We start from the raw sequence: 19,381 nt of genomic DNA on the forward strand, positions 1-19,381 counted from the left end.
TTTGTGAAATGAATTATAAACATTCGTTTCCTTCTCATTGTTTTCTCATACGCAAAATTAGTTTTCTATCGCAATCCAATTTTGCTGTTTAATTAATCCACAAATAGGTACTTTTCAGAATCTTTTGTAAGGAGTCTGTTTGCCTATTTGTTCTTAATTCTTTAATTCTTAGAAAAAATGGGGACTTTAAGTGGAATATTAAAATGTCGTTAAACTAAAAGGAGTGGTAATATGTATAAAGACGACCGGTAAGTACGAAAAATCATTTCGTCGTCTATAATAAGCGGCAACATCCGCTATCTCATTTGTGAAAATATTTTGTTTCTACTTTTTCTCAGATGAATTTTTCACGGGAATCTTACTGGTGGAAATTATTTTTCATCTTTTTGAATAGATTTAATCTTAAGCTAAGATTTGATGCCAAGTAATCATTGAGCAAAATTATTTACACTGCCAAAAAATCAGTTTGTTTGCGCTCCCGCTTGACTTTGTAAAAATTGAGATTGCGGAAGTTGCCGCTTAGACGACGATTTTGAAGTTAACTGTTTGGCGAATTTTGTTCAATTTTGTTTTCTTTACGACCTATTTCATGATGTGGCAACCTTGGTTAGATCAATCTAATGAAGATGAAAATGATGATTTTATCGACGTAATTGGTGTAGAGCCAATGGACGTTCCAGAGCAAAACTTGTTAAAAGAAGGTAAGTCAAGAAAACCATTATTTTTATTTATTATCAATTCATTATTTTAAATAAAAGTTAGATATTTTTTTACGGACCTAATATTTATAAATGGAATTAATAACTACAAAATTTGTTTTTTCTTTAGGTGCTAGCGAGGTGCGAAAATATTTGTGCAATTCTGCAAAGGACTTGGTCAGAAAAGTCTATAAAAACTTGATTAACCGGGAAGAGAAAGCACCTGTCCAGGTTACATCTGAATTAACGGAAATACCATATCGGACAGTTCAGCGTCGTAGTTTTTTTATAACTTTATATAAATTTCATAATTTTTGTTTAATTTTTAATTAGATAGATAGGATTAGGATGTTCTTTATAATTTTTTATTTTTTTTTTATTTTTTCGTTCTCATCGTAAAAACTTGATGTCTCTCGGTTTTTTAAAATTAATAAACAAAAATTAAAAATTTAATAACGTTTTTAATAGAAAACATATTGAAGGGAGCAATAATAATCATCTCGAGCTAATACCTGGAAGAGGCACGGGTTCACTTTTTCTACCTACTTGGAGATGTCATAAATTTTAATTTTCGGACACAATAACCTGTTTACACCCTCCACATTATGAGCGCAATAAGATAATATTCGACTCTAAAAGTCAGGTACGCCATGGTAAAATGTGCCCACTATACCTTTAGGAGGATAGAGCAACTTCTCATTGCACACAAGAAACATTGGCCCTACTAAAGCTATGGTTTCCTAAGAAAACGGTGGCGTAATGTAGCGGCCGTAAGATAGCGGCAATGACGTCATAATAGCGGCAAGAAAAAGCGTCCGATCGTAGCGGTGGGTTTGAGTGTAAAGTTAGAAAACGTACACGATAAAGTCAATGTGTTGAACGACCATGGACGAACTTGACGTTGCTTCTCTGGGGTGTCTATAAAATGAGTTATCTTTAGATTAAGAACCCGAAGGTCAAGTGAGGCAGACCTATTCAAAATGCGCCCAAAAAAGATGTTTATAAAATTTTAATTCGTCGTCACCTGCAGTGCAGCAAAATTAAATTTAGAGGATATTTTCGGGTCACCTTAGTGTTGTATAATTACATTTTAAACTATATAAAAAAAGACATTGTGACAAAACCCTATAGTTTTATAGCACCCTTATTTGACACTCGAATATACTTGATGCAATAAAGTAGTAAAAGTAAAAGGGCTTGTTATTATGATTTCAACTTATTTCTTTAATAGTAATAAGATTATTTTGTTAATTAAACAAATATTTGTTTCTCCAAAAGAATCTTTATGGAAAAAAATATAATTTATAATTGGGGAGTTTTGCACTTATTTAATTATTCAAGCTTCATTTCTAAGATACTACAGTATCAGTATTTTTAAGGATTGGTTTTATTAATTTTGGGTAAATTTATGTACTTTTTAAATTGTTAAATGAATTTAATTAATTACTAAAGACGTCAAACTGATGAGAATATACGCATAGCATCTTAAATGCGGCAGAGATTCCACCACCGTAACGTCAAAAAACGTTGCAAGAACAGTTGCCACCGTACAGGCCACCGCTACAAATATTGTACGGCCGCTATTTTACGTGACGGTGGTTGCTACCGTCCGCGTCCTCGAGGAAACCACGCCAATGCGTTTATACAGAATGAATTTTTGGCCGTCATATTACGGCCGCTACATTACGGCACTGTTCTCTTAGGAAACCATAGCTTAAGAATTTTTTTGAAGTTAAAATTGGTGGTCGAAACAATGCAAATTCTTGGCCAGCGACTCCACTCCCTACGACTTGTGGTCTGACACCAAAAACAACTTTCTCATAAATTCCGTTTAATATTTTTTTTAAATCTAGGATAAAGTAAGGTTCGGAATACAATTTTGTTGCGTTGTGGTTTCATTTTTGTCCTGCAATATTTATTAAAAATAAGTTATGTTTCTATTTTAAAGATAATAGTTCTAACTGAGACAACACTGTAGAGCCAACTTACTTTTTTTTTAGATTTAGGGGTGATGATCGACTGGTTTTTTGATGGTGGAAGGTTTGATAGTTCTTCAAATTGTTTAATTCGTTCTTTCATTGTGCTAACTTTAACTTTGTTGTTCTCCATAATTGCCAACTTAGTATGCTGTAAATAATTATAAAATTATAAAAGTAATGTTTATATTTAGGTAAAATTAGTTTTCAAGTTCATTATAAATTTGTTATTAATTCAAAATCAGACTAGGTGGCCCTCGGAAATCGGTAAATCTCGCTTTTTTCGTGGACCTCGCTTTTCCATTGCCTTTGATTTCTTATTTGTTATACTATAAAACAAAGATGACCACAGAAAAGCTACATCCACCAAAAAATCGAGATTCATCCATTACCGAGGGCATCTAATTAACTCTCATTTAACATTTAACAAACCAATATAATTTCGTTGTTTATGTTCTTTAATTTTTGAAACTCTCATCGATATAAATAATTGCGTTTGTCTTGTTTTTAGCTTTAGATTAAAAATAAATAAATACTTAGAAGTACTAAAAATAAGTTAATTAAAAACCAACGGGCTTCGCTATAAAAAAATGAACAGGAAAATAGGTAAATTATACAGGCTGCATTTACTACGATTGTAGTTAACTCTCATTTAACAATTAGCAAAGAAATATCACTCCGTTGTTTATGTCTTTCGATTTTTGAAACTCTGATAGAAATAATTGCGCTTGGAATTTTTTTTATCACATAAAAATAAATAATAAAATGTACCAAGAAAAATAATTTAAAAACCAACGGGCTTCGCTGTTTAAGAACTTGAACCGGAAAATGCATAAATCGTAGAGGATTTATTTCGATTAAATACTTAATATTATGTTAAAGTTGTACAATGTAACCGTTTTTCGGTCAATCAAATGTTAGTAATTCTCAAATTAGTTGCCAGATTAACTTACATTCAAAAGATGGAAAAAATCTCAAAAAGCAAAAATTGGACGAGAAGTCGAATAAGAACACCTGGGGTGCGATTTTTGATAAATTATCTTATCACTTGCGATAAATGTCATTGCGTAGCTGTTAAACTTTTGTTTGCATTTGTTCTTTGTATATAAGCTTATTAAATGCTAAAAAGTTTACAATTACCTTAATTTTAAGAACTTGTAACTCAGAATTACGATTTTGAACTTCTATTTTGACATAAATTTTGAGGTTATGTCTCCAAAATTTATCACTTCATTTCGAGCTGGCGAGAAAATATCACTCCATGAAGACTTGATTTCGTGACAGAATCGAGGAGAGTAATCTAGGTCACGTGATTGGTGGTAAAAAGCGTCGCGAGCTGATGGGCCGCTGCGCGGTAGCTACTGCGCAGCTTTTAAAACTGCGAGCCAATAAAAACACCCACGGTCGAAAGCCCACCAGGGAATAATGACTTTTTGTTTTGTTGGTTATGGTCACATTTTGTTGATGGTAGAAAAGTGTTTCTATACTTTATCTACGTTATATGTGAATATTTGTCTAAATATTCCGATTCGTTTATGGTTAATTCCGCCATTAATAAAAAACTATGTACAGGGTCCGCCAACACTAGTGTCCTGGGCCAAAATCGCTATTAATCCATTTCCGACCTACTAGAACAAAGTCGTACTTTATTATTTTCCAAAACCGTTGCGTATCAAGACAATAGGATTTTTCAATCATTTTTCGTATATTGGGGTATTTCTCAAAACAGTTACCGATGGAAATTTTATTGCAATCGTGTGATTTTGGTACGGGTGTAAGAATCATATCTACAAATAAATCCTAACTTATTCTGTTCTGATTGTATAATAATTAATGAACGGATAACCAACTCGAAGAGAACAATAAATTTACAAAGAATGTAGAATGTTCGGCGCTTAATTTTATTATTTACTACGCAATATTGTTACACTTTCAATATCATGTAACAGTCCATCTTTTTCAAAGTATCAATTCCGACAAAATATCAAAAACAGATTTACACGATTTTATCGAAAGTCAAGGCAGACGTAGAAAGGATACTACTTAGAGTTAACAAAAGTTTAACAGATAAATGAAATTGATGCGACGAATTCAAATTTTGGTGACCATTACGACTCGGTCAATTTTTAATCGTTGTAAGGCAGGACATATTAAAGGGAATAAAAATGCAAGTGCATTTCTTAATTGTGGTACTTACCACAGTACTTGACAGTACTTGATAGTACTTAATTTTAAATTTTATTATTTATGTATCGACATCACCCCATTTCCCTTCACACAACTAAAAAAACGACCATCACACAGCGATAGTCGCGATAAACAAATATGAACTCGAAGAAAACAATAAATTATCAAGGGATTAAGAATGCAAAACCTATGTAATGAATGCGACAGGACGTCCTGATGGTCGTTTTATTGTAGTTTAAAAAAAAAAACGAACCGTTCATCATAAATACCCTAAAACGTACTATTTACGACTCGGTCGACTTTTAATCGTTCAAAATCAGTAACTAGATATTAGAGAGACTAATAAAAATGCAAGGTGTATGATTAATTGGGGTACTTATTACACAAAAGGAGTAAACCATCACAGTTAGTTTTATTATTTATGACCGACATCCACTTCACACCCTTTCTCACCAGAAAAACACCGACCATCAGACAGGGATAGTCGGGTGTCACATTTTACCGATGTTTTTCATCGATAACAAAATCTGCTATTCGGTAGTGTAGTACTATTGTGTAGTGAGTACTCCAATTAAGCCATAAAGTCATATCGACAACTGTTCAAGCAGAGATTGGATAAAATAATGTTCACTACGAATGAACCGATAAATAAATATGAATTCGAAGAAGAAATGAAGAATTCAAAATCTCTGAAGAATGGGACCGGACATCCTGTTCGTTTTATAGTAGTTTAACAAAAAAAATGAGAACCCTTGAATACCCCAAAACGTATGTCTATAATTACACAATGTTTAAATACATAAAATATAATATACGGTAGCGGCTTCTTTCCCTGGAGAGAACCGCCACTTAATAAAATCAAACCGAACTTTGCAAAAAACATAATTTAACATTAATCAATTACGAAACCGTGCTCTCAATTTAAAAAAAATACGATTTTTTATGCATTTTTGGGATATATGTTAAGTATTTGCTTTGGGTGTGCTAAATAAGTTTTTTAGGTCCCTATTTGGGCAAAAAAAGAATGTTTCGGAAGGTAACTGTGGAATTCCATGAAATTCTTCATAAACTGAGAATCTATTATTGTGTGACTGCATGAGTTCAAAAAAGAACGCAAATAAAACTTTTTTGTAAACAGCGGATCTGCTTATTAATATCCGAGAGGTTAACCTTCCAGGAAAATCGGTGTATTAGTTTTAAAAAAATACAAGGAAATCAGGGAAATCAATAGGAAATCACTTGAAAATCAGTTGAAATCATTAAAACATAAAGGGTAACCAATAGGAAATCAGAGGTAATAATTAGGAAATCAGGGAAAGTTAGACAGAATCACCAAAAAGTCAGGGAAAATATTAGAACATCAGGGGTCAATCAATAGGAAATAAGAGGACACTACTAGAAAATCAGAGAAATTCAGACGAAATCACAAGGAAATCAGGAAAATTTGGACGAAATTACAAGAAAATCCGAGAAAGTTAGACGAGAACACAAGAAAAAAAAATTAACCTTCCCGGGAAATCAGTGTATCAGTCTTAGAAAATCACTATGAAACAGAAAAATTTGTTACGAAATCAGAGAAACTTGGACGAAATAAAAAAAATCAAAGAAAGTAAGATGAAATCACTGGAAAATTTGGACGAATTATAAGAAAATCCGAGAAAGTTAGACGAAAACACAAGGAACTCAAGGGCGTTATGCTATTTTTAAAAAAATATTAATCTTTGAGATTAACTTTCCTGGAAAATCAGTGTATCAGTATTAAGAAATCACTATAAATCAGAGGAATTTGTTAGGAAATCAGGGAAATCGTTATGAAATCAGGAAAACTTAAACAAAATAAAAAAAAATTAAAGAAAGGTAGACGAAATTACGGGAATATCATTAGAACATCAGAAGCAATCAATATTCCTGTTGAAGTTAGGGAAAATTAGACCAAATTACAAGAAAATCAGGGAAAGTTAGACGAAATCAAAAGGAAATCAGTAGAAATAAGCGAGGAAATAAGAAGAAGTTAAGTGTATACCATTTTTGAGAAGTATTAAACTCTGCCAGTTATGTCATTAATAAGAAATCAACATAATATCAATAAGGGAAAATTATTAAGATATCTGGGGCAATCAATAGAAAATCAGAGAATATTACTTGAAAATCAGGAGTTAGACGACATCAACAAAAATCAGCTGAAGTTAGACGAAATCACAAGGAAATCAGAGAATTTTTGACAAAATCACAAGACAATCAACAAGGAAATCAGGTGAACTTAGATGTATGTCATTTTTGAGAAGCATTAACACCTGGTCAATACCAATTTATAAATGAATAAACTTAAACAAGCAGGTCGTTCTCAAACAATGAGCCCCAAAATTTAAATTATTGTGGCTCATTTATAAATTATTGCTCAAATCTCAAAATGTTATAAAGTTTTTTGACTCGGCTATTTTTCAGTATGCCTGTTTTAAATTTGTAAAATTTGTAAAATGTATAATAATTCTAATTATCAAAGATATTTAAATGCAATGTTTATTTGCGAATTAACGAAATTATCCCTAGAAACTCACCAATTTATATAAATTTGCGAGATTCTGTTATACCTTTCTTCTTTCTTGCTATGACGTAATGCCCAAATGAGAGACTACACCGTGTGTCTTATATTTTTTCTTCTTTCATTGTAATAAAATTTGCAATGGACTTAGAAACCACGAAAGGCGCAGACAGTTATGAATTTTCTGCGTGGTATTGTTAAATTTTTAATAGCGAAGCCCGTTGGTTCTTTAATTTATTTTCAGTTACACTTTTTATTATTTTTTTCATTTTAAAATTATCAGGAAAATTTACATTTTGCCATGCGTAATTCTTCCTAACAATGTTTCAAGAATCGAAAAACACAAAATATGAAGTATCTTAAAATTTCTTTTTCTAAATGTTTAATGACTAAATACTATTAACTAGGTGGTCCTCGGAATTCTGTGGATCTAATAAATAAGCAATCCCAAATTATAATCCAACGCCACGGAAAAGCGAGGTTCACGGAAGAAGCGAGATCTACAGAATTCCGGAGGCCACCTAGTACTGCTCCCTAAATTGAGAAAATCGGCTTGTATTTGGTTTTTCTAGATACAGGGTAATTTTTTAAAAACGGCAAGCGTGAACCGATTTCAAAAATTAAAGAAACAAATTAAATGGTTTTTAATTTACTATAAACTGATGAATTTAGAATTTTTCTAAATGTCTTAGAATCTTTTGGGCGATATTCAACTTTATTATTTTAAATTGGCACTTATATATTTTTTTCTTAATTTGGAAGATATTAATTTTCTTGATTCAGAAATGTGTAATATGTTCTACTTTTACAAAAAAAATATTTTTAAAAAATTATCAAAATTGAAATAAATAGACAATAAAAGTTAATAAAATAATATATAATTTTAAAAAAATCACCCTGTATAATCTTTAATTCTACGTTACTTTACTTATCTAATCTAAAAATAATAAAAAAATGTTTACCTTTCTAGCAAGTTTTTCAATGGATTCGTCAGATAAGTCCAAGAATAATTCAAAGAACCTTATTTTCCCAAGGTCAACAGTTGCAGGATCTCCTAATAAAAGCACTTTTGTTCGATTTCCATCCTGTTGTATCAATTGCAAAACTTTTGAAATAAGTTTTTTGTTATTGTGAGTTACCAACACAACAAATGGAACGTGAGTTTCCAAATTAAAATCGTCCATTTTCTGATCGTTAAACCAGTTATCATGTACAAGTTCGTGAGATAAATTTTTGATAAACACCACATCATTGTCATCAAACACTTTTAATTTTTTGCGAGTTTGTTCGTTATCTATATTCGATGATAACGTCTTTAGCCAAGGAGTAAGAACCATTTCAGTCAGTTTGGTGATTATTTCATGTTTATTTAGACAGTTCGATTGATAAAAAAAATTATCGATGTACCGGATAAACTGAGAAGAAATATTTTCGCTTAGAGTATCATTTATACAATTGCTGATTATTATTTCGGTCTCTTTAACTTTGAGTTGATTTGTCAACAGATAAAACTGTTTAAAAAAGGTTTTTAGTTTTTGTGACGCTTCTTCAGTTTCTTTCGGCAAGAATTGGAAAACTTCACTTTTACTTAAAGATTTCTCATTCCAATTTAGTAGTAACTCCACCAAATCTGTTGCTTCTGCATGCTTTACTTCAACGTCTGGATACAGGACATTCGATTTGGACGAAAATTGAAATTTGGAACCATCCGTCAATTCGTGTTTATTACTTGTATACAAAATAACTGTAATTGGCTGTGTTTCCTCATCTTCATACCCAAGTTCGTCGTACAATGATACGTATTTATAAAGACTAAAAGGATTGCCTTTTTTACAACCTTTCAATGCTTTTGTCGTGACAAGTCGTTTTTGATTATCGTTGATATTCTGGTGTACAACTCTTAAGATGTATTTTAATTTTCTGTAATCGCAATATTCTATATTGAGTACAATAAAATATTGCGAATGTTTGGCATTCTCTATTGATATAGTAAAATCTCTTACATCTTTGCTAATGCTTAATTTAATGGCACAGAGAGCACAGACGAGGTATTCGTAATCTTTCAATCTTCTTTTTTTGTGTGTACGAAATTGGCTGTTGTTAGCTTTTACGAATGTTTCTAGGGTCTCCTTAGAATTCTGTAAATAAACACAAACATTAAATAACTCAAAAATGTATCGTATTAAATAGTGCAAAAAAAAAGTTTTTATTTTATAACTTCAAGAAGCTTGCTAACCTAATAACAGTAATAACTGATGTTTGGCTGATCTACGCTTTTTTGGACTCTTCACACGTGCATTATTTTTAATTATACAGTGTGTCACATTTAAAATGAATACAAGCGTATGTCTTTGTTCACACTCACAGAAGTTGAGGAGAAAATTTTGCGATTCGGCACTGCCCCTTATTAGTTATGTGGTGCGTCGATATGGAAGAACACTTACGGAAACAAAATAGATTTTGCAAGAGTAGTGATACAAAGCGGGTTCTGCAGCGCAAGTCGCAATCTCGACGACTCCTCCGGCGATGGATGTATTGCTGATCATCTGCTAATCAGGCATTCTTAGAGAAATCCGCTTATTTCGATGCTAAACGACGGTTTCTCGCTGACTCTCGCCGGTCGGAGGCGCCGCGAGCCGTTAATCCGTGCCATGTGCGCGTCCGCGCCTAAATGGCGGGAGATTTAAAAATTTTGCATTTGACAGTCGCCTTTTGTTATATGGCGGTGGGAATTTGATAGCTGGCGGCGGGAATTTTGCAGATGTCAGCAGGACATTTGATTAAAGCTGTAGCAAACCGTATGTATTCGGTACTGAGTAACGGGTGCGTCATCTAGTATCAAAAGTAACGAAAAGTAACGAGTAACGTAACGATACGATAGTAACGAGTACTAACTGTTATAGTAACGAATAGATACGTGTACGCTTGTTTTCGTTACTTTTACACCACTACATTTGATATATGGAATGGCGGGAATTTTGAACTTGACAGTTGTTACTAATTTTTGTCAGATCAAGATGGCGGTGAGAATTTGACAGCTAGCGTCAGGAATTTTGACAGATGGAAATTTGAATTTGACATATGGCAATAGCGAGAATTTTGCCTTTGACCGTAACTTTTGTCAGATTAAGATGGCGGTGGGAACTTAACAGCCGGTAGATGATGAGGGACATTTGAGAGATGGCGGGAAATTTGAATTGACAGATGGCTGTAAATTTGACATTTGGCCGTTTAAGATGGCATGGTGACAGCTAAGTAAAAGATATACAATAGTGTATTCCGGTAGTATTTATCGAGCTGATACAAAAAGAATTTGGGTGCGGTCATCCGTTTCAGCGTTTCTCGGAAAAACCGCAAACCGATTTTCAGTCCCTGTTTGAATTTCTTATGAGACTATAGTGGCTCTCAGTATTAGGTACGATTTTTTGTAGCGGGAGATTTACAAATGGTAAATCCACTTACAGAGATAAGAAACCTACCTACCTGCATTCATTCACGCCTGTTTTCATACAATGATTCTGTAAATTTCAATGCAGGAAATAAATTAGTTTATCTACATTTATCGCCATTTTTATTAACATTAATCCACATTAATACGTGTTATTTACCTTATTAACAATATGATAAAAAATTAGTGTTTAAATTAAAAGAATTGGAGTAATTAAATATGTTGGTTATCATCAAATGTAGCAGTTCGTGTGGTGGTTCGGCGTTGCAACCAGCTTGTCCGCCCGAATCGGAACAGGATTGTAAACCAAGGGTGCAATACGATTTGCAAATTTTCTGACGGCAAAATATGGTGCAATAACTCAAATTCCATCGTAAATCAAATTCTGTTCTCTCTAGAACGGACTGTGGAAATGAGGCTTAAAGTGTCCATCCATAGTACCGATTTTCAAATTCTGTTTAGCTTCGAGATTGGCTACCGTTTTTTCGTCTTAAATCGATTATTTTTTGAACTAAAAAATTTTTGTTTTGAAATTTTGCTTCAGAATTGTTGCCTCTATAAGCCTTTTTTCTCTGGGTCACGAGTTCTGAGACACCCTATATTGTCATTAAAAATGGTAAAAATAATAAGCTTTATATGGAAATCGTTAGTAAAGAAGAGGAAGAAAAGTTATATAAATGATCTTGCATAAATCAAATCAAATTATTTGTGTGTGTGTTGCTATGAACAATAACAGTAGTGATACTAGCAGTAGTAGCAGTAACGGTAGCAGCAGGAGCAGTAATAGTTGTAGTAAAGTGATTAGACAGAAAAAGTTATTACAAGAAATTTTGTATTTTGAAGAAAACAAAATTTATCTATTGGGTAAATTTATATTTCAATTGATTCATTTATCTTCGATTGATGTATTTCAAATTTTCAAACCTTTAGAAGATTCCGACATCAAAAGTCAATTAGCCTGTTTGGAACATTACTATTGTGACAACGACGATAACCAGAACGTCAATGTAATTGACGGACCACCGCCCTCTTTAGAAAATTGCCCCAGGTGTATTAACCACAAACGAAACCATCATCATCATCATCATCATCATCATCAATCACAATAAAAAGCTGAATATACAGGTGTCCTAGAACTCGCGTCTAGCCGAAAAAGGCCGAATGTCGAGAGCAATCAGGAAGCCAAAAATGCAGTTTGTTTTGTCCTGATGTGCATTAAAATTGAGAAATTGCTTAACGAAAATGATCAACCCCAGAAGCTCCAGCACAAATAATATTAATATTGCTAGGTTTCATAATTTACTCCTAAAGAGGATAAATTGATTTGGTCCACTACATTTTTATAACTGACGTCTAATGTCAATTTGACATATGAAAGCCACACAATGGCGGTTCTACAGGGTGATTTTTTTAAAACGGCAGGCGTTGTAGAATTTTTATTTATGAACCGATTTCAAAAATTTAAAAAATAAATTAAATGGTTTTTAATTTACTATAAACTGATGATTTTAAAATTTTTCTAAATGTCTTAGTATCTTTTGGGCGATACTCAACTTTCTTATTTTAAATTGACACCCATATTTTTTTTTCATAATTTAGAAGATATTAATTTTCTTTATTCAGAAATGTGTAATATGTTCTACTTTTACAAAAAATATTTAAAAAAAAATATCAAAAATGAAAAAATTTAGGCAATAAAAGTTAATAAAATCTAGGTGCGTGGTGTCAAATAACACAATATCGTTATTGTAATGTCAAAAAGCAGCAAATAACAGAAAAAACAAGTTTTCTTTCGATAAGATGGGGCTACACCTTACAATGCACAATGCATTTTTCGTAGGTGTCAATTGTGCAATGAAAAAAACGGGATGGCGTTTCAACAGTATTTTAATTAAATTAGGTAGTTGTTTTTTCTGATTTGTAATTATTATTGTTTTTTGTTATTAATAATTTAAAAAAAAAATGCCGATCCTTTCTGTTATTTGCTGCTTTTTGACATTACAATAACGGCATTCTTTTATTTGACACCATGCACCTAGATTTTATTAACTTTTATAGCTTTTTTTTTTCAATTTTGATAATTTTTTTAAAAATATTTTTGGTAAAAGTAGAACATATTGCACATTTCTGAATCAAGAAAATGAATATCTTCCAAATTATGAAAAAAAAAAATATGGGTTCCAATTTAAAATAAGAAAGTTGAGTATCGTCCAAAAGATACTAAGACATTTAGAAAATTTTTAAAATCATCAGTTTATAGTAAATTAAAAACCATTTAATTTGTTTTTTAAATTTTTGAAATCGGTTCATAAATAAAAATTCTACAACGCCTGCCGTTTTAAAAAAATCACCCTGTATAAAAAGACTCACTTTATTAGAACAAGAAACAGAACAAGGCACATGGTGTAATAGTTACATTAAATGCTTGAACAAACCACCATTATTTTCGACACACAAATAAGCTCTTCTAACCAAACTTTGACATGCATTTTGAATCATGTCATACGTGATGCGATCCACAGCTCCCTGAATGCGTTGTCTGAGCTTCGCTCCAGTATTTAGCGGCAACACATAAATAACATTTTTGACGTAACCCCAGAAGAAGTCAATAGGGAGGGCATTTGTAAAAATTTCTTCTGCCGGATAAGAGCGGTCGCTACCCAGCCCGCTCTTCAGATTTCGGTTTCGGCAGTGAGCTGCCACAAAAATGACCAGGCCAGAGCTTGGGTCTAATAACCGCCATAAAACAATCAACTTAACATAATACATTTTTCAAAGCAAATTGTAGAACCTAGAGATGCACTTTCTTATTTGTTTTTTTACCATTTAAAAATACCGGAATTGCGTCATATATTCGAGGTATATTATACAGTATGTCCGCGGATTGAGTTCACAAGAGGGAAAAAAAGTTTATTTTTCATTTTACAAAAAAATGACAAAAGAATAACATTTTTTGCTTATTTCAAAACAGATAAATCTGCAATTAAAATTTCAAAATTATTAGTTTGTACTCTTAAAATTAATTTTTTCATTATTTTTATTTATTAAATTTTGTAATCGTATTCAAATAATAGCAGGCTGTGGATTCACAAAATCAAATAGTGCGTTAAAGATTAAAGAAAAATTTTCCTAATAATGTATAAGTATTAAAAAATTGGAAAAAAATGCAATTGCATCCTTAACAATAATTGAGAAAAATCGAAACAGTCGAAAAAATTACGAGTTAGAATTGAACTATGTGCTAAAACAGGTAATGGGCCAATCAAATACAGTAGAGCCTCGGTAATCCGGACTCCTGCTAGTTCGGTGATCGCTGTAATCCGGCCGGGCAATGAGCTTTGCAGGGGGACGGGCGGGGGCAAGTGTAGGTGCGGGCTGCCATGAACCAATGCGTCGTCAGTCTTTTGTTTATGTAAAGTGTAATGTTTTATGTAATTTATCTTACTGTTTTTCTACATGAACATGAACATTTTTGTCTTTATGCTTTCATTTAAAAATTGATTAAAGAAACTAAAGTTAAACATGTGTTTTAGTACCGTCAAATGTGGCATACTATAATCCGGACGCCTCGATAATCCGACAGGGGTCTTGTTTTTGCCTCTCCGGATTAACGAGGCTCTACTGTAGTAGAAATTGGTTTGAGTTAAGAAACAAATTTCATTCCTTTAACATTTTTTGCTAAATTAAAATAAAAAAGTTCTTCGTTATTTTTTGTTTTTTTCGATTTCCAGAACACAGCTTGATAATATTAAAGTTTTAATTAAAGATTTATTTATTTTAAATTAAGCAAAAAATATTATTCCTTTGTCATTTTTCTGTAAAATGAAAAATAAAGTTTTTTTCCCTCTTGTGAACTCAGTCCGGGGACATACTGTATATTTAATAATGAAAGAAGTTTGTTGATATTTTAATTAAAGTATTAAAAAACTATAAAATGGTTTATGTGAAGGGGAGCCAAAAACATACATATTTAACATATGTGTGTGCAAATGAATTACCGGACTTGATCATAAAAAACGTTGAAAATGAAGATGGTGTACCCAAGTTTGAAAAACAACGTCCAAAATGCTTTAATTACTTTAATCAAAAAAATTACATGTGTAGCAATGTAAACTGTGTAATTTTGCACCAGTGGGTGGAAAAAATAAATAAATGCTAAAGTTTTTAATTTTTTATTAATCACCCTCTCTCCATCAGATCTATTTAAGGTGATGTTGTAGTAGATTTTCTTTAGTTATTGGTTCAAAATGCATGAAGCACATACCAACAAACCAGAAAAAGTATACAATGATAAATACGGACTTCATTATGTGACATGACCTTAGTCGAATCCAAACGCCACGTGTTTGTTCAAAATTTTCAGTTCGCCACAGGATTTAAGGTAATTTAAGGTAGAATAAAGTCTTGATTATTGAGCAACAATGAAAGTTTTGTTAGTTTTAGGTGGAGATTTAATCAGTGGTTTTTCAAGAAAGTGGTAAGATGTGTGTTTTTGTATTGGTAGAAAAAAATAGTTAATTCAATTCCTTAAGACTGAAAAGTTTTATGAAACGCCTCGTAGTATTTTATTGCCAGATTAGTCATAATCCAGTACACTTGAAAATTAAAAAAAATACTAAAAACAACTTTAGTTTTATTACCACATCTTTAGATTAGTGATAATCATCCAATACATACAATACATTTACGTGTATCGCCCACTTCATCTGATAATAATAAGTCTGTTGAATTTTGATTTCCCCCTATTGTGGCCTCAAAGTTATACGCCGTCGGTGCATAAACCTCATTTATTACTTGTAAAACCCAATTTTAGTAGCGGAAGGTGTGTATGAGAGCTGAGTGTAGGTATCTTGAAAGTTAGAGGTTTTTATCAAAGTTGGTACTAATTGAGTGTAGGGGGTGTCAAAATAAGTTTGTTTATATGTTAATTGACGCATTTGGTTAAATCAGAAATTTATTGAAAATACAAAGCGATTTAAGACTCATTTGATAAAAACTGCATAATAAAAGATTTCTACTACGTGATGTGGATGTTTTTTGACTAGTAAACATGATTCCAAACAAATCGCCAATTTTTTCGAATTGATCATTTGGGCGAACATTTGCATTCTTTTAATCGAATCTCAGTTTAGATTCGAAGCAAGTGGAACTATTGAAGTTCAATGAGCATGAAAAGATGAAGTTATCAACGTTTTGATTCTCGAAGGTTATATTTTCTTTTTTTTTCTGAACATGTTAAGCCATACACTGGACATTACTTGCACCCACTGCACCATCTCATGTTAATTACAGCTAAAAACTAGCACGGTAGGTTATGTTCTTTTACAAGTCTTGTTTTTCAGTCTCTACCGATCACGAACAAAAACATTGGCGATTTTTGTCTAAATTTTGAGAAAATCAAATAATTTCTTAACGTTGCTATTGTTTCTATCATTTTGATTACTTGTAAATAAAAGTCAACTGTCAACGAAACAATGCATGCGATCTAATAAATCAAAAAATATCACTAGGAGGTAGAACCCAATTGAACAATTTGAACACATATTGGACTTTGAACCTCACGTTCAAAATAAACAGTGTATAAATATGCAATAAATACACGTTGAAACTAATTGTAAAAAATACGAGTTTAGAAGCCATTCTAAGTTTAATACTTGAGTTATTATCTTATCAGTTATCACTTATCACTTTATTTATAGGCCTTGTAAGCAATTCATTATTTGTTAAGAAGTTTGTTTACTCGGGATAAAACGCTAATTTCACAATAGCAATGCTCCACGAAGTGCATAAAAATAGCCCAAACTTTAGTTACATAACTGTGGTAAAGTTTGCCCAAGTAAACCGTTTTGCAACAAGTTAAAGTGATTATTTTTATTAGAAAACTTCATGCTAGATACTCTAGGCTAGGCAGCATTTAGCACCGTTGCTTTCAAAAATGTTTAGAATGCGTGTGTTGGACAGAAATCGAAAAGTTACTTGACACCTTAAACTCAAATTAAACTCGTACTACCCTGAAAGGGTGGGGTCCAATATTCGCACATTTACACGTCAACACTAAAATCGTGTCAATTTTTTATCATATATGTACTTCAATTACAAGCGATTGATAAGAAATTGATTCCAAGAAACCGTCTTACCTACTTTACAGATACGTATGATTAATGCCCGTTTGCACCGGTTACAGTTAAGTCTAAAGATTAAGTTAAACGCAAATTAACTTATAGATTGCGTTACACCGGTTCCTAATCTTTCATAAATGACATCTATCTGTCAGTTAATTTAATCCCTGGAGAATGTACGGTTTAAAACTTAAATATAAAGTAATTGTTTACTATTTTGTAAAAAATAACTTCAAAAAGTGCCGAAATGGCTTTTATTTATAATAAACGACGATCTTGAAGAAATAGATTTTATTTTTAATGGCTTACCGCGGCAAGTATTTATATACAAGAAATAACGGTTTCGATCCGTACGACGACGAAAATTTTAGAAAAGATTTCGTTTATCAATAACTTGTTGCTTAAGGTTGTTGATGCTGATAGAAGAACGTTTGGAGTACCCTTACGATAGGTGCGAATTCGTGTCACTTTTTTAATCGACATCGATAATTCAAACGTAGCATCTCTTTTCGTTTGATCTAACGACACTGAACCTCCGCCCGTTTTCATGATTTCTCTCTTCTCCGTCGCAGCAAAAATTTCTCATCACTTTCTTCTTATTTTCGTAAAATCTTTTTAATACTTCTTTACTGCGCCGAACGTTTATGATATTTTGAGCAATAAATTCATCAGTGATTTGAATCCAAACTTTCCTTTTGTTTCCAAGAGCAAGAATCAGTTTTTTTATTTTCTATTACATTAGCATACTTTTTGACCAAGCTCAAACACAACACTTTTTCGTCTGGTGTAAAATTCGTCGAGCGAATTCGTTTTGCTTGGAATTCCTATAACACGAGCAATGTAAACTAAAGTGAAAACTAGAGGAAATTGTACCATTACCATTTTAAATCACTTCTGACTTTTCTCTACAGATTTTTTTCAAAATGACAAACACTGTCCGTTACCCTATGTTACCTTACGTTACCTCCAGTTAGTTAACTGGCAGATCGAAAAGTGTGGTGCAACGCAATTTAACTTTAACGAACGTTTAGTTAATCCAAACGCTTAACTGTAACCGGTGCAATCGGGCATAAGTAAATATTATCTGGTAAACAAGATTTCGTTATTGACTGTTTGCTAGTTTAAAAGAAACTAACAGTTTTACGAAACGAAACCCCTCGCAGTATTTATGATGCTTTTCTGTTCAGCTATCGAGATTGGCCATATGCTCGTGTTCTTGAAAATTAACAGAAAATTGTGAAACATCTTTAATTTGTTACCAAATATTTATACTGATAAGTGATAAGTGGCCAATGTATGCTCGTGTATCACGACTTTATTTGATAACAAGCCTGTTAAAATTTACATACATACACTTTGAAATACATTTAAAAAATACGAGTAGCGAGCTATTATAATTTTAATTCTTAAGTTATCACATTACAACTTATTAATAATAGGTGTAGTTGATTTTCTGTTAAAAAAATGTATTTTTCACAATACATAACAATGCTTTTAAAAGCACATACAAATATTTATCTACAACCATTTAGTTATTTGTTCATAACGCAGTTCGCTTTAAACAAGTCTTAGTAGTCATAACTGGAACCCGTGTAGTAATGAACTCATCGCGGGCTCCGACTGGCTGAAAGTCATTTAGTTATGACTACTATAACCCAATGTGTTCATCAATTTATTCTAGTACTCAATAAAAACAACTGTAAGATTTTATTTTGACAACAAAAAATTCACAAAAGTCATTAAAGTTTGTGTATTTTGAAGAAGATAATTAATGCAAAGCCGTAATCTTAAATCTCTTGCCGAAAAAATCCAAGGTTTGCGTCTACTTTTTTGAAGTCATAGATAAAACATAGTATGACACTTGCATGACATGGCCCTTAATCACTTGGTTGATTTACTCAACTCGCTCGTGTTGCAAACTCGTAAATAAGAGGTCCCATAACATGCTCGTATAATAATATACTATAACCAAAGCTTAAGTTACATAATCATGATAAAACTTGCGCAAGTCGGCTCATTGAGACAAACTTGAGTTATTAGAATAATTAGTTAACAGTGCTTAACTTACCTCAGACATTTTGGAAAGACCTTAAACTCAAATCACTCTAGAACTACCCTAAAAGGGTAGCTATTTTGCGCACATTTACAGGTCAATACTAAAATCAAGTCAACGTTTCAAGACCAGTTAGAAGGGATTGATAAAAAATTGTCGTACCTACTTGTAGATAAGTATATCATCGTCAAAATGGCTACAACTGTTATCTTAATTAGGAAGATATTTTGTTGCCACTTTTTATTAGACTAAATTTACGCAAGTTGGGCTTTATTTCTTGTATTTCTAAACAGATCAATCTTTAGCTAAAATTTTATAAACACCAATCATTTAGAAAAATAACTTACAATGCCTAAAA

At 32.2% G+C, this 19,381-nt stretch overlaps 1 long non-coding RNA gene across 1 annotated transcript in view; it reads right to left on the reverse strand.

The window, feature by feature from the left end:
* LOC148176626 (uncharacterized) overlaps positions 1-19,151 on the reverse strand; it is a 58,150-nt gene extending 38,999 nt beyond the window's left edge. Inside the window, exon 1 of the long non-coding RNA XR_015770088.1 lies at positions 19,039-19,151. This is a non-coding gene — a long non-coding RNA (uncharacterized LOC148176626). The remainder of the gene's footprint in view (positions 1-19,038) is intronic.
* Positions 19,152-19,381: the final 230 nt, after the last annotated feature.

This window comes from Gnatocerus cornutus, chromosome 4 (genome assembly GCF_029298725.1).
Source record: "Gnatocerus cornutus isolate USDA-ARS CGAHR chromosome 4, icGnaCorn1.1, whole genome shotgun sequence".
NCBI lineage: Eukaryota > Metazoa > Arthropoda > Insecta > Coleoptera > Tenebrionidae > Gnatocerus > Gnatocerus cornutus.